Source organism: Symphalangus syndactylus, chromosome 8, assembly GCF_028878055.3.
Source record: "Symphalangus syndactylus isolate Jambi chromosome 8, NHGRI_mSymSyn1-v2.1_pri, whole genome shotgun sequence".
Lineage (NCBI taxonomy): Eukaryota > Metazoa > Chordata > Mammalia > Primates > Hylobatidae > Symphalangus > Symphalangus syndactylus.
Window position 1 is genome coordinate 146948654 of NC_072430.2, and position 17767 is coordinate 146966420.

Here is a 17767-nt window from a genome sequence, read left to right on the forward strand (position 1 = left end):
TATAAACTACACAGAAGCATTGTATGAAACTTCTTTCTGTTCTGTGCATTCAACTAACAGAGTTGAACCTTACTTTTGATTGAGCCGTTCTGAAACACTCCTTCTGTAGAAACTGCAATTGGACATTCTGAGCGCTAAGAGGCCTATATTGGGAAAAAGAATGTCTACAAATAAAAACTACACAGAAGAATTGTGTGAAACTTCTTTCTGTTCTGTTTGTTCAACTAAAAGAGTTGAACCTTAGTTTTGATTGAGCCGTTCTGAAACACTCTTTCTGTAGAAAATGCAAGTGGAGATTCGGAGCGCTGAAAGGTTAATAGTGGAAAAAGGAATGTCTCCAAATATAAACTACAGAGAATCATTCTGTGAAACTTCTTTCTGATCTGTGCATTCAGCTAACAGAGTTAAACCATACTTTTGATTGAGCAGATCTGAACACTCTTTCTGTAGAAAATGCAACTAGACAATTGGAGCGCTAAGAGAGTAGTAGTGGAAAAAGGAATATATTCAAATATAAAATACACAGAAGCATTCTGTGAAACTTCTTTCTGATCTGAGCATTCAGCTAACAGAGTTAAACCATACTTTTGATTGAGTAGTTTTGAAACACTCTGTCTGTAGAAAATGCAACTGGACATTCGTAGCGGTAAGTGGGTAATAGTGGAAAAAAGAATATGTTCAAATATAAACTACACAGAAGCATTGTATGAAACTTCTTTCTGTTCTGTGCATTCAACTAACAGAGTTGAACCTTACTTTTGATTGAGCCTTTCTGAAACACTCTTTCTGTAGAAACTGCAATTGGACATTCTGAGCGCTAAGAGGCCTATATTGGGAAAACTAATATCTTCAAATAAAAACTACACAGAAGCATTGTGTGAAACTTATTTCTGATATGTTCATTAAGCTAACAGAGTTAAACCATACTTTTGATTGCGCAGTTCTGAACACTCTTTCTGTAGAAAATGCAAGTGGACATTCGGAGCGCTAAGAGGGTAATAGTGGAAAAAGGAATATATTCAAATATAAACTACACAGTAGCATTCTGTGAAAATTCTTTCTGTTCTGTGCATTCAACTAACAGAGTTGAACCTTACTTTTGATTGAGCCGTTCTGAAACACTCTTTCTGTAGGAACTGCAATTGGACATGCTAAGCGCTGAGAGGCCTACATTGGGAAAAAGAATATCTTCAAATAAAAACTACACAGATGCATTCTGTGAAACTTATTTCTGATCTGTAAATTCAGTTAACAGAGATAAAACATATTTTTGATTGAGCAGTTATGAAACTCTCTTTCTGTAGAAAATGCAAGTGGAGATTCGGAGCGCTGAGAGGGTAATAGTGGAAAAAGGAATGTCTCCAAATATAAACTACACAGAATCATTAGGTGAAACTTCTTTCTGATCTGTGCATTCAGCTAAGAGAGTTAAACCATACTTTTGATTGAGCAGATCTGAACACTCTTTCTGTAGAAAATGCAACTGGACATTTGGAGCGCTAAGAGCGTAGTAGTGGAAAAAGGAATATATTCAAATATAAACTACACAGAAGCATTTTGTGAAACTTCTTTCTGATCTGAGCATTCAGCTAACAGAGTTAAACCATACTTTGGATTGAGCAGTTTTGAAACTCTCTGTCTGTAGAAAATGCAACTGGACATTCGTAGCACTAAGTGGGTAATAGTGGAAAAAAGAATATGTTCAAATATAAACTACACAGAAGCATTGTATGAAACTGCTTTCTGTTCTGTGCATTCAACTAACAGAGTTGAACCTTACTTTTGATTGAGCCGTTCTGAAACACTCTTTCTGTAGAAACTGCAATTGGACATTCTGAGCGCTAAGAGGCCTATATTGGGAAAAAGAATGTCTACAAATAAAAACTACAGAGAAGAATTGTGTGAAACTTCTTTCTGTTCTGTTTGTTCAACTAAAAGAGTTGAACCTTAGTTTTGATTGAGCCGTTCTGAAACACTCTTTCTGTAGAAAATGCAAGTGGATATTCGGAGCGCTGAAAGGTTAATAGTGGAAAAAGGAATGTCTCCAAATATAAACTACACAGAATCATTCTGTGAAACTTCTTTCTGATCTGTGCATTCAGCTAACAGAGTTAAACCATACTTTTGATTGAGCAGATCTGAACACTCTTTCTGTAGAAAATGCAACTAGACATTTGGAGCGCTAAGAGAGTAGTAGTGGAAAAAGGAATATATTCAAATATAAACTACACAGAAGCATTCTGTGAAACTTCTTTCTGATCTGAGCATTCAGCTAACAGAGTTAAACCATACTTTGGATTGAGCAGTTTTGAAACACTCTGTCTGTAGAAAATGCAACTGGACATTCGTAGCGCTAAGTGGGTAATAGTGGAAAAAAGAATATGTTCAAATATAAACTACACAGAAGCATTGTATGAAACTTCTTTCTGTTCTGTGCATTCAACTAACAGAGTTGAACCTTACTTTTGATTGAGCCGTTCTGAAACACTCCTTCTGTAGAAACTGCAATTGGACATTCTGAGCGCTAAGAGGCCTATATTGGGAAAAAGAATGTCTACAAATAAAAACTACACAGAAGAATTGTGTGAAACTTCTTTCTGTTCTGTTTGTTCAACTAAAAGTGTTGAACCTTAGTTTTGATTGAGCCGTTCTGAAACACTCTTTCTGTAGAAAATGCAAGTGGAGATTCGGAGCGCTGAAAGGTTAATAGTGGAAAAAGGAATGTCTCCAAATATAAACTACAGAGAATCATTCTGTGAAACTTCTTTCTGATCTGTGCATTCAGCTAACAGAGTTAAACCATACTTTTGATTGAGCAGATCTGAACACTCTTTCTGTAGAAAATGCAACTGGACATTTGGAGCGCTAAGAGAGTAGTAGTGGAAAAAGGAATATATTCAAATATAAACTACACAGAAGCATTCTGTGAAACTTCTTTCTGATCTGAGCATTCAGCTAACAGAGTTAAACCATACTTTTGATTGAGCAGTTTTGAAACACTCTGTCTGTAGAAAATGCAACTGGACATTCGTAGCGGTAAGTGGGTAATAGTGGAAAAAAGAATATGTTCAAATATAAACTACACAGAAGCATTGTATGAAACTTCTTTCTGTTCTGTGCATTCAACTAACAGAGTTGAACCTTACTTTTGATTGAGGCTTTCTGAAACACTCTTTCTGTAGAAACTGCAATTGGACATTCTGAGCGCTAAGAGGTCTATATTGGGAAAACTAATATCTTCAAATAAAAACTACACAGAAGCATTGTGTGAAACTTATTTCTGATATGTTCATTAAGCTAACAGAGTTAAACCATACTTTTGATTGCGCAGTTCTGAACACTCTTTCTGTAGAAAATGCAAGTGGACATTCGGAGCGCTAAGAGGGTAATAGTGGAAAAAGGAATATATTCAAATATAAACTACACAGTAGCATTCTGTGAAAATTCTTTCTGTTCTGTGCATTCAACTAACAGAGTTGAACCTTACTTTTGATTGAGCCGTTCTGAAACACTCTTTCTGTAGGAACTGCAATTGGACATGCTAAGCGCTAAGAGGCCTACATTGGGAAAAAGAATATCTTCAAATAAAAACTACACAGATGCATTCTGTGAAACTTACTTCTGATCTGTAAATTCAGTTAACAGAGATAAAACATATTTTTGATTGAGCAGTTATGAAACTCTCTTTCTGTAGAAAATGCAAGTGGAGATTCGGAGCGCTGAGAGGGTAATAGTGGAAAAAGGAATGTCTCCAAATATAAACTACACAGAATCATTAGGTGAAACTTCTTTCTGATCTGTGCATTCAGCTAAGAGAGTTAAACCATACTTTTGATTGAGCAGATCTGAACACTCTTTCTGTAGAAAATGCAACTGGACATTTGGAGCGCTAAGAGCGTAGTAGTGGAAAAAGGAATATATTCAAATATAAACTACACAGAAGCATTTTGTGAAACTTCTTTCTGATCTGAGCATTCAGCTAACAGAGTTAAACCATACTTTGGATTGAGCAGTTTTGAAACACTCTGTCTGTAGAAAATGCAACTGGACATTCGTAGCACTAAGTGGGTAATAGTGGAAAAAAGAATATGTTCAAATATAAACTACACAGAAGCATTGTATGAAACTGCTTTCTGTTCTGTGCATTCAACTAACAGAGTTGAACCTTACTTTAGATTGAGCCGTTCTGAAACACTCTTTCTGTAGAAACTGCAATTGGACATTCTGAGCGCTAAGAGGCCTATATTGGGAAAAATAATATCTTCAAATAAAAACTACACAGAAGCATTGTGTGAAACTTATTTCTGATATGTTCATTAAGCTAACAGAGTTAAACCATACTTTTGTTTGCGCAGTTCTGAACACTCTTTCTGTAGAAAATTCAAGTGGACATTCGGAGCGCTAAGAGGGTAATAGTGGAAAAAGGAATATATTCAAATATAAACTACACAGTAGCATTCTGTGAAAATTCTTTCTGTTCTGTGCATTCAACTAACAGAGTTGAACCTTACTTTTGATTGAGCCGTTCTGAAACACTCTTTCTGTAGAAACTGCAATTGGACATGCTAAGCGCTAAGAGGCCTACATTGGGAAAAAGAATATCTTCAAATAAAAACTACACAGATGCATTCTGTGAAACTTATTTCTGATCTGTAAATTCAGTTAACAGGGATAAAACATATTTTTGATTGAGCAGTTATGAAACACTCTTTTTGTAGAAAATGCAAGTGGAGATTCGGAGCGCTAAGAGGGTAATAGTGGAAAAAGGAATGTCTTCAAATATAAACTACACAGAATCATTCGGTGAAACTTCTTTCTGATCTGTGCATTCAGCTAACAGAGTTAAACCATACTTTTGATTGAGCAGATCTGAACACTCTTTCTGTAGAAAATGCAACTGGACATTTGGAGCGCTAAGAGCGTAGTAGTGGAAAAAGGAATATATTCAAATATAAACTACACAGAAGCATTTTGTGAAACTTCTTTCTGATCTGAGCATTCAGCTAACAGAGTTAAACCATACTTTGGATTGAGCAGTTTTGATACACTCTGTCTGTAGAAAATGCAACTGGACATTCGTTGCGCTAAGTGGGTAATAGTGGAAAAGAGAATATGTTCAAATATAAACTACACAGAAGCATTGTATGAAACTTCTTTCTGTTCTGTGCATTCAACTAACAGAGTTGAACCTTACTTTTGATTGAGCCGTTCTGAAACACTCTTTCTGTAGAAACTGCAATTGGACATTCTGAGCGCTAAGAGACCTATATTGGGAAAAAGAATGTCTACAAATAAAAACTACACAGAAGAATTGTGTGAAACATCTTTCTGTTCTGTTTGTTCAACTAAAAGAGTTGAATCTTAGTTTTGATTGAGCCGTTCTGAAACACTCTTTCTGTAGAAAATGCAAGTGGAGATTCGGAGCGCTAAGAGGGTAATAGTGGAAAAAGGAATGTCTCCAAATATAAACTACACAGAATCATTCTGTGAAACTTCTTTCTGATCTGTGCATTCAGCTAACAGAGTTAAACCATACTTTTGATTGAGCAGATCTGAACACTCTTTCTGTAGAAAATGCAACTGGACATTTGGAGCGCTAAGAGAGTAGTAGTGGAAAAAGGAATATATTCAAATATAAACTACACAGAAGCATTCTGTGAAACTTCTTTCTGATCTGAGCATTCAGCTAACAGAGTTAAACCATACTTTTGATTGAGCAGTTTTGAAACACTCTGTCTGTAGAAAATGCAACTGGACATTCGTAGCGCTAAGTGGGTAATAGTGGAAAAAAGAATATGTTCAAATATAAACTACACAGAAGCATTGTATGAAACTTCTTTCTGTTCTGTGCATTCAACTAACAGAGTTGAACCTTACTTTTGATTGAGCCTTTCTGAAACACCCTTTCTGTAGAAACTGCAATTGGACATTCTGAGCGCTAAGAGGACTATATTGGGAAAAATAACATCTTGAAATAAAAACTACACAGAAGCATTGTGTGAAACTTATTTCTGATATGTTCATTAAGCTAACAGAGTTAAACCATACTTTTGATTGCGCAGTTCTGAACACTCTTTCTGTAGAAAATGCAAGTGGACATTCGGAGCGCTAAGAGGGTAATAGTGGAAAAAGGAATATATTCAAATATAAACTACACAGTAGCATTCTGTGAAAATTCTTTCTGTTCTGTGCATTCAACTAACAGAGTTGAACCTTACTTTTGATTGAGCCGTTCTGAAACACTCTTTCTGTAGAAACTGCAATTGGACATGCTAAGCGCTAAGAGGCCTACATTGGGAAAAAGAATATCTTCAAATAAAAACTACACAGATGCATTCTGTGAAACTTATTTCTGATCTGTAAATTCAGTTAACAGAGATAAAACATATTTTTGATTGAGCAGTTATGAAACACTCTTTTTGTAGAAAATGCAAGTGGAGATTCGGAGCGCTAAGAGGGTAATAGTGGAAAAAGGAATGTCTTCAAATATAAACTACACAGAATCATTCGGTGAAACTTCTTTCTGATCTGTGCATTCAGCTAACAGAGTTAAACCATACTTTTGATTGAGCAGATCTGAACACTCTTTCTGTAGAAAATGCAACTGGACATTTGGAGCGCTAAGAGCGTAGTAGTGGAAAAAGGAATATATTCAAATATAAACTACACAGAAGCATTTTGTGAAACTTCTTTCTGATCTGAGCATTCAGCTAACAGAGTTAAACCATACTTTGGATTGAGCAGTTTTGATACACTCTGTCTGTAGAAAATGCAACTGGACATTCGTAGCGCTAAGTGGGTAATAGTGGAAAAGAGAATATGTTCAAATATAAACTACACAGAAGCATTGTATGAAACTTCTTTCTGTTCTGTGCATTCAACTAACAGAGTTGAACCTTACTTTTGATTGAGCCGTTCTGAAACACTCTTTCTGTAGAAACTGCAATTGGACATTCTGAGCGCTAAGACGCCTATATTGGGAAAAAGAATGTCTACAAATAAAAACTACACAGAAGAATTGTGTGAAACTTCTTTCTGTTCTGTTTGTTCAACTAAAAGAGTTGAACCTTAGTTTTGATTGAGCCGTTCTGAAACACTCTTTCTGTAGAAAATGCAAGTGGAGATTCGGAACGCTAAGAGGGTAATAGTGGAAAAAGGAATGTCTCCAAATATAAACTACACAGAATCATTCTGTGAAACTTCTTTCTGATCTGTGCATTCAGCTAACAGAGTTAAACCATACTTTTGATTGAGCAGATCTGAACACTCTTTCTGTAGAAAATGCAACTGGACATTTGGAGCGCTAAGAGAGTAGTAGTGGAAAAAGGAATATATTCAAATATAAACTACACAGAAGCATTCTGTGAAACTTGTTTCTGATCTGAGCATTCAGCTAACAGAGTTAAACCATACTTTTGATTGAGCAGTTTTGAAACACTCTGTCTGTAGAAAATGCAACTGGACATTCGTAGCGCTAAGTGGGTAATAGTGGAAAAAAGAATATGTTCAAATATAAACTACACAGAAGCATTGTATGAAACTTCTTTCTGTTCTGTGCATTCAACTAACAGAGTTGAACCTTACTTTTGATTGAGCCTTTCTGAAACACCCTTTCTGCAGAAACTGCAATTGGACATTCTGAGCGCTAAGAGGCCTATATTGGGAAAAATAATATCTTCAAATAAAAACTACACAGAAGCATTGTGTGAAACTTATTTCTGATATGTTCATTAAGCTAACAGAGTTAAACCATACTTTTGATTGCGCAGTTCTGAACACTCTTTCTGTAGAAAATGCAAGTGGACATTCGGAGCGCTAAGAGGGTAATAGTGGAAAAAGGAATATATTCAAATATAAACTACACAGTAGCATTCTGTGAAAATTCTTTCTGTTCTGTGCATTCAACTAACAGAGTTGAACCTTACTTTTGATTGAGCCGTTCTGAAACACTCTTTCTGTAGAAACTGCAATTGGACATGCTAAGCGCTAAGAGGCCTACATTGGGAAAAAGAATATCTTCAAATAAAAACTACACAGATGCATTCTGTGAAACTTATTTCTGATCTGTAAATTCAGTTAACAGAGATAAAACATATTTTTGATTGAGCAGTTATGAAACACTCTTTTTGTAGAAAATGCAAGTGGAGATTCGGAGCGCTAAGAGGGTAATAGTGGAAAAAGGAATGTCTTCAAATATAAACTACACAGAATCATTCGGTGAAACTTCTTTCTGATCTGTGCATTCAGCTAACAGAGTTAAACCATACTTTTGATTGAGCAGATCTGAACACTCTTTCTGTAGAAAATGCAACTGGACATTTGGAGCGCTTAGAGCGTAGTAGTGGAAAAAGGAATATATTCAAATATAAACTACACAGAAGCATTTTGTGAAACTTCTTTCTGATCTGAGCATTCAGCTAACAGAGTTAAACCATACTTTGGATTGAGCAGTTTTGAAACACTCTGTCTGTAGAAAATGCAACTGGACATTCGTAGCGCTAAGTGGGTAATAGTGGAAAAAAAATATGTTCAAATATAATCTACACAGAAGCATTGTATGAAACTTCTTTCTGTTCTGTGCATTCAACTAACAGAGTTGAACCTTACTTTTGATTGAGCCGTTCTGAAACACTCTTTCTGTAGAAACTGCAATTGGACATTCTGAGCGCTAAGAGGCCTATATTGGGAAAAAGAATGTCTACAAATAAAAATTAAACAGAAGAATTGTGTGAAACTTCTTTCTGTTCTGTTTGTTCAACTAAAAGAGTTGAACCTTAGTTTTGATTGAGCCGTTCTGACACACTCTTTCTGTAGAAAATGCAAGTGGAGATTCGGAGCGCTGAGAGGTTAATAGTGGAAAAAGGAATGTCTCCAAATATAAACTACACAGAATCATTCTGTGAAACTTCTTTCTGATCTGTGCATTCAGCTAACAGAGTTAAACCATACTTTTGATTGAGCAGATCTGAACACTCTTTCTGTAGAAAATGCAACTGGACATTTGGAGCGCTAAGAGAGTAGTAGTGGAAAAAGGAATATATTCAAATATAAACTACACAGAAGCATTCTGTGAAACTTCTTTCTGATCTGAGCATTCAGCTAACAGAGTTAAACCATACTTTTGATTGAGCAGTTTTGAAACACTCTGTCTGTAGAAAATGCAACTGGACATTCGTAGCGCTAAGTGGGTAATAGTGGAAAAAAGAATATGTTCAAATATAAACTACACAGAAGCATTGTATGAAACTTCTTTCTGTTCTGTGCATTCAACTAACAGAGTTGAACCTTACTTTTGATTGAGCCTTTCTGAAACACCCTTTCTGTAGAAACTGCAATTGGACATTCTGAGCGCTAAGAGGCCTATATTGGGAAAAATAATATCTTCAAATAAAAACTACACAGAAGCATTGTGTGAAACTTATTTCTGATATGTTCATTAAGCTAACAGAGTTAAACCATACTTTTGATTGCGCAGTTCTGAACACTCTTTCTGTAGAAAATGCAAGTGGACATTCGGAGCGCTAAGAGGGTAATAGTGGAAAAAGGAATATATTCAAATATAAACTACACAGTAGCATTCTGTGAAAATTCTTTCTGTTCTGTGCATTCAACTAACAGAGTTGAACCTTACTTTTGATTGAGCCGTTCTGAAACACTCTTTCTGTAGAAACTGCAATTGGACATGCTAAGCGCTAAGAGGCCTACATTGGGAAAAAGAATATCTTCAAATAAAAACTACACAGATGCATTCTGTGAAACTTATTTCTGATCTGTAAATTCAGTTAACAGAGATAAAACATATTTTTGATTGAGCAGTTATGAAACACTCTTTTTGTAGAAAATGCAAGTGGAGATTCGGAGCGCTAAGAGGGTAATAGTGGAAAAAGGAATGTCTTCAAATATAAACTACACAGAATCATTCGGTGAAACTTCTTTCTGATCTGTGCATTCAGCTAACAGAGTTAAACCATACTTTTGATTGAGCAGATCTGAACACTCTTTCTGTAGAAAATGCAACTGGACATTTGGAGCGCTAAGAGCGTAGTAGTGGAAAAAGGAATATATTCAAATATAAACTACACAGAAGCATTTTGTGAAACTTCTTTCTGATCTGAGCATTCAGCTAACAGAGTTAAACCATACTTTGGATTGAGCAGTTTTGATACACTCTGTCTGTAGAAAATGCAACTGGACATTCGTAGCGCTAAGTGGGTAATAGTGGAAAAGAGAATATGTTCAAATATAAACTACACAGAAGCATTGTATGAAACTTCTTTCTGTTCTGTGCATTCAACTAACAGAGTTGAACCTTACTTTTGATTGAGCCGTTCTGAAACACTCTTTCTGTAGAAACTGCAATAGGACATTCTGAGCGCTAAGAGGCCTATATTGGGAAAAAGAATGTCTACAAATAAAAACTACACAGAAGAATTGTGTGAAACTTCTTTCTGTTCTGTTTGTTCAACTAAAAGAGTTGAACCTTAGTTTTGATTGAGCCGTTCTGAAACACTCTTTCTGTAGAAAATGCAAGTGGAGATTCGGAGCGCTAAGAGGGTAATAGTGGAAAAAGGTATGTCTCCAAATATAAACTACACAGAATCATTCTGTGAAACTTCTTTCTGATCTGTGCATTCAGCTAACAGAGTTAAACCATACTTTTGATTGAGCAGATCTGAACACTCTTTCTGTAGAAAATGCAACTGGACATTTGGAGCGCTAAGAGAGTAGTAGTGGAAAAAGGAATATATTCAAATATAAACTACACAGAAGCATTCTGTGAAACTTGTTTCTGATCTGAGCATTCAGCTAACAGAGTTAAACCATACTTTTGATTGAGCAGTTTTGAAACACTCTGTCTGTAGAAAATGCAACTGGACATTCGTAGCGCTAAGTGGGTAATAGTGGAAAAAAGAATATGTTCAAATATAAACTACACAGAAGCATTGTATGAAACTTCTTTCTGTTCTGTGCATTCAACTAACAGAGTTGAACCTTACTTTTGATTGAGCCTTTCTGAAACACCCTTTCTGTAGAAACTGCAATTGGACATTCTGAGCGCTAAGAGGCCTATATTGGGAAAAATAATATCTTCAAATAAAAACTACACAGAAGCATTGTGTGAAACTTATTTCTGATATGTTCATTAAGCTAACAGAGTTAAACCATACTTTTGATTGCGCAGTTCTGAACACTCTTTCTGTAGAAAATGCAAGTGGACATTCGGAGCGCTAAGAGGGTAATAGTGGAAAAAGGAATATATTCAAATATAAACTACACAGTAGCATTCTGTGAAAATTCTTTCTGTTCTGTGCATTCAACTAACAGAGTTGAACCTTACTTTTGATTGAGCCGTTCTGAAACACTCTTTCTGTAGAAACTGCAATTGGACATTCGTAGCGCTAAGTGGGTAATAGTGGAAAAAAGAATATGTTCAAATATAAACTACACAGAAGCATTGTATGAAACTTCTTTCTGTTCTGTGCATTCAACTAACAGAGTTGAAACTTACTTTGGATTGAGCCTTTCTGAAACACTCTTTCTGTAGAAACTGCAATTGGACATTCTGAGCGCTAAGAGGCCTATATTGGGAAAAATAATATCTTCAAATAAAAACTACACAGAAGCATTGTGTGAAACTTATTTCTGATATGTTCATTAAGCTAACAGAGTTAAACCATACTTTTGATTGCGCAGTTCTGAACACTCTTTCTGTAGAAAATGCAAGTGGACATTCGGAGCGCTAAGAGGGTAATAGTGGAAAAAGGAATATATTCAAATATAAACTACACAGTAGCATTCTGTGAAAATTCTTTCTGTTCTGTGCATTCAACTAACAGAGTTGAACCTTACTTTTGATTGAGCCGTTCTGAAACACTCTTTCTGTAGAAACTGCAATTGGACATGCTAAGCGCTAAGAGGCCTACATTGGGAAAAAGAATATCTTCAAATAAAAACTACACAGATGCATTCTGTGAAACTTATTTCTGATCTGTAAATTCAGTTAACAGAGATAAAACATATTTTTGATTGAGCAGTTATGAAACACTCTTTTTGTAGAAAATGCAAGTGGAGATTCGGAGCGCTAAGAGGGTAATAGTGGAAAAAGGAATGTCTTCAAATATAAACTACACAGAATCATTCGGTGAAACTTCTTTCTGATCTGTGCATTCAGCTAACAGAGTTAAACCATACTTTTGATTGAGCAGATCTGAACACTCTTTCTGTAGAAAATGCAACTGGACATTTGGAGCGCTAAGAGCGTAGTAGTGGAAAAAGGAATATATTCAAATATAAACTACACAGAAGCATTTTGTGAAACTTCTTTCTGATCTGAGCATTCAGCTAACAGAGTTAAACCATACTTTGGATTGAGCAGTTTTGATACACTCTGTCTGTAGAAAATGCAACTGGACATTCGTAGCGCTAAGTGGGTAATAGTGGAAAAGAGAATATGTTCAAATATAAACTACACAGAAGCATTGTATGAAACTTCTTTCTGTTCTGTGCATTCAACTAACAGAGTTGAACCTTACTTTTGATTGAGCCGTTCTGAAACACTCTTTCTGTAGAAACTGCAATTGGACATTCTGAGCGCTAAGAGGCCTATATTGGGAAAAAGAATGTCTACAAATAAAAACTACACAGAAGAATTGTGTGAAACTTCTTTCTGTTCTGTTTGTTCAACTAAAAGAGTTGAATCTTAGTTTTGATTGAGCCGTTCAGAAACACTCTTTCTGTAGAAAATGCAAGTGGAGATTCGGAGCGCTAAGAGGGTAATAGTGGAAAAAGGAATGTCTCCAAATATAAACTACACAGAATCATTCTGTGAAACTTCTTTCTGATCTGTGCATTCAGCTAACAGAGTTAAACCATACTTTTGATTGAGCAGATCTGAACACTCTTTCTGTAGAAAATGCAAATGGACATTTGGAGCGCTAAGAGAGTAGTAGTGGAAAAAGGAATATATTCAAATATAAACTACACAGAAGCATTCTGTGAAACTTGTTTCTGATCTGAGCATTCAGCTAACAGAGTTAAACCATACTTTTGATTGAGCAGTTTTGAAACACTCTGTCTGTAGAAAATGCAACTGGACATTCGTAGCGCTAAGTGGGTAATAGTGGAAAAAAGAATATGTTCAAATATAAACTACACAGAAGCATTGTATGAAACTTCTTTCTGTTCTGTGCATTCAACTAACAGAGTTGAACCTTACTTTTGATTGAGCCTTTCTGAAACACCCTTTCTGCAGAAACTGCAATTGGACATTCTGAGCGCTAAGAGGCCTATATTGGGAAAAATAATATCTTCAAATAAAAACTACACAGAAGCATTGTGTGAAACTTATTTCTGATATGTTCATTAAGCTAACAGAGTTAAACCATACTTTTGATTGCGCAGTTCTGAACACTCTTTCTGTAGAAAATGCAAGTGGACATTCGGAGCGCTAAGAGGGTAATAGTGGAAAAAGGAATATATTCAAATATAAACTACACAGTAGCATTCTGTGAAAATTCTTTCTGTTCTGTGCATTCAACTAACAGAGTTGAACCTTACTTTTGATTGAGCCGTTCTGAAACACTCTTTCTGTAGAAACTGCAATTGGACATGCTAAGCGCTAAGAGGCCTACATTGGGAAAAAGAATATCTTCAAATAAAAACTACACAGATGCATTCTGTGAAACTTATTTCTGATCTGTAAATTCAGTTAACAGAGATAAAACATATTTTTGATTGAGCAGTTATGAAACACTCTTTTTGTAGAAAATGCAAGTGGAGATTCGGAGCGCTAAGAGGGTAATAGTGGAAAAAGGAATGTCTTCAAATATAAACTACACAGAATCATTCGGTGAAACTTCTTTCTGATCTGTGCATTCAGCTAACAGAGTTAAACCATACTTTTGATTGAGCAGATCTGAACACTCTTTCTGTAGAAAATGCAACTGGACATTTGGAGCGCTTAGAGCGTAGTAGTGGAAAAAGGAATATATTCAAATATAAACTACACAGAAGCATTTTGTGAAACTTCTTTCTGATCTGAGCATTCAGCTAACAGAGTTAAACCATACTTTGGATTGAGCAGTTTTGAAACACTCTGTCTGTAGAAAATGCAACTGGACATTCGTAGCGCTAAGTGGGTAATAGTGGAAAAAAAATATGTTCAAATATAATCTACACAGAAGCATTGTATGAAACTTCTTTCTGTTCTGTGCATTCAACTAACAGAGTTGAACCTTACTTTTGATTGAGCCGTTCTGAAACACTCTTTCTGTAGAAACTGCAATTGGACATTCTGAGCGCTAAGAGGCCTATATTGGGAAAAAGAATGTCTACAAATAAAAATTAAACAGAAGAATTGTGTGAAACTTCTTTCTGTTCTGTTTGTTCAACTAAAAGAGTTGAACCTTAGTTTTGATTGAGCCGTTCTGAAACACTCTTTCTGTAGAAAATGCAAGTGGAGATTCGGAGCGCTGAGAGGTTAATAGTGGAAAAAGGAATGTCTCCAAATATAAACTACACAGAATCATTCTGTGAAACTTCTTTCTGATCTGTGCATTCAGCTAACAGAGTTAAACCATACTTTTGATTGAGCAGATCTGAACACTCTTTCTGTAGAAAATGCAACTGGACATTTGGAGCGCTAAGAGAGTAGTAGTGGAAAAAGGAATATATTCAAATATAAACTACACAGAAGCATTCTGTGAAACTTCTTTCTGATCTGAGCATTCAGCTAACAGAGTTAAACCACACTTTTGATTGAGCAGTTTTGAAACACTCTGTCTGTAGAAAATGCAACTGGACATTCGTAGCGCTAAGTGGGTAATAGTGGAAAAAAGAATATGTTCAAATATAAACTACACAGAAGCATTGTATGAAACTTCTTTCTGTTCTGTGCATTCAACTAACAGAGTTGAACCTTACTTTTGATTGAGCCTTTCTGAAACACCCTTTCTGTAGAAACTGCAATTGGACATTCTGAGCGCTAAGAGGCCTATATTGGGAAAAATAATATCTTCAAATAAAAACTACACAGAAGCATTGTGTGAAACTTATTTCTGATATGTTCATTAAGCTAACAGAGTTAAACCATACTTTTGATTGCGCAGTTCTGAACACTCTTTCTGTAGAAAATGCAAGTGGACATTCGGAGCGCTAAGAGGGTAATAGTGGAAAAAGGAATATATTCAAATATAAACTACACAGTAGCATTCTGTGAAAATTCTTTCTGTTCTGTGCATTCAACTAACAGAGTTGAACCTTACTTTTGATTGAGCCGTTCTGAAACACTCTTTCTGTAGAAACTGCAATTGGACATGCTAAGCGCTAAGAGGCCTACATTGGGAAAAAGAATATCTTCAAATAAAAACTACACAGATGCATTCTGTGAAACTTATTTCTGATCTGTAAATTCAGTTAACAGAGATAAAACATATTTTTGATTGAGCAGTTATGAAACACTCTTTTTGTAGAAAATGCAAGTGGAGATTCGGAGCGCTAAGAGGGTAATAGTGGAAAAAGGAATGTCTTCAAATATAAACTACACAGAATCATTCGGTGAAACTTCTTTCTGATCTGTGCATTCAGCTAACAGAGTTAAACCATACTTTTGATTGAGCAGATCTGAACACTCTTTCTGTAGAAAATGCAACTGGACATTTGGAGCGCTAAGAGCGTAGTAGTGGAAAAAGGAATATATTCAAATATAAACTACACAGAAGCATTTTGTGAAACTTCTTTCTGATCTGAGCATTCAGCTAACAGAGTTAAACCATACTTTGGATTGAGCAGTTTTGATACACTCTGTCTGTAGAAAATGCAACTGGACATTCGTAGCGCTAAGTGGGTAATAGTGGAAAAGAGAATATGTTCAAATATAAACTACACAGAAGCATTGTATGAAACTTCTTTCTGTTCTGTGCATTCAACTAACAGAGTTGAACCTTACTTTTGATTGAGCCGTTCTGAAACACTCTTTCTGTAGAAACTGCAATAGGACATTCTGAGCGCTAAGAGGCCTATATTGGGAAAAAGAATGTCTACAAATAAAAACTACACAGAAGAATTGTGTGAAACTTCTTTCTGTTCTGTTTGTTCAACTAAAAGAGTTGAACCTTAGTTTTGATTGAGCCGTTCTGAAACACTCTTTCTGTAGAAAATGCAAGTGGAGATTCGGAGCGCTAAGAGGGTAATAGTGGAAAAAGGTATGTCTCCAAATATAAACTACACAGAATCATTCTGTGAAACTTCTTTCTGATCTGTGCATTCAGCTAACAGAGTTAAACCATACTTTTGATTGAGCAGATCTGAACACTCTTTCTGTAGAAAATGCAACTGGACATTTGGAGCGCTAAGAGAGTAGTAGTGGAAAAAGGAATATATTCAAATATAAACTACACAGAAGCATTCTGTGAAACTTGTTTCTGATCTGAGCATTCAGCTAACAGAGTTAAACCATACTTTTGATTGAGCAGTTTTGAAACACTCTGTCTGTAGAAAATGCAACTGGACATTCGTAGCGCTAAGTGGGTAATAGTGGAAAAAAGAATATGTTCAAATATAAACTACACAGAAGCATTGTATGAAACTTCTTTCTGTTCTGTGCATTCAACTAACAGAGTTGAACCTTACTTTTGATTGAGCCTTTCTGAAACACCCTTTCTGTAGAAACTGCAATTGGACATTCTGAGCGCTAAGAGGCCTATATTGGGAAAAATAATATCTTCAAATAAAAACTACACAGAAGCATTGTGTGAAACTTATTTCTGATATGTTCATTAAGCTAACAGAGTTAAACCATACTTTTGATTGCGCAGTTCTGAACACTCTTTCTGTAGAAAATGCAAGTGGACATTCGGAGCGCTAAGAGGGTAATAGTGGAAAAAGGAATATATTCAAATATAAACTACACAGTAGCATTCTGTGAAAATTCTTTCTGTTCTGTGCATTCAACTAACAGAGTTGAACCTTACTTTTGATTGAGCCGTTCTGAAACACTCTTTCTGTAGAAACTGCAATTGGACATTCGTAGCGCTAAGTGGGTAATAGTGGAAAAAAGAATATGTTCAAATATAAACTACACAGAAGCATTGTATGAAACTTCTTTCTGTTCTGTGCATTCAACTAACAGAGTTGAAACTTACTTTGGATTGAGCCTTTCTGAAACACTCTTTCTGTAGAAACTGCAATTGGACATTCTGAGCGCTAAGAGGCCTATATTGGGAAAAATAATATCTTCAAATAAAAACTACACAGAAGCATTGTGTGAAACTTATTTCTGATATGTTCATTAAGCTAACAGAGTTAAACCATACTTTTGATTGCGCAGTTCTGAACACTCTTTCTGTAGAAAATGCAAGTGGACATTCGGAGCGCTAAGAGGGTAATAGTGGAAAAAGGAATATATTCAAATATAAACTACACAGTAGCATTCTGTGAAAATTCTTTCTGTTCTGTGCATTCAACTAACAGAGTTGAACCTTACTTTTGATTGAGCCGTTCTGAAACACTCTTTCTGTAGAAACTGCAATTGGACATGCTAAGCGCTAAGAGGCCTACATTGGGAAAAAGAATATCTTCAAATAAAAACTACACAGATGCATTCTGTGAAACTTATTTCTGATCTGTAAATTCAGTTAACAGAGATAAAACATATTTTTGATTGAGCAGTTATGAAACACTCTTTTTGTAGAAAATGCAAGTGGAGATTCGGAGCGCTAAGAGGGTAATAGTGGAAAAAGGAATGTCTTCAAATATAAACTACACAGAA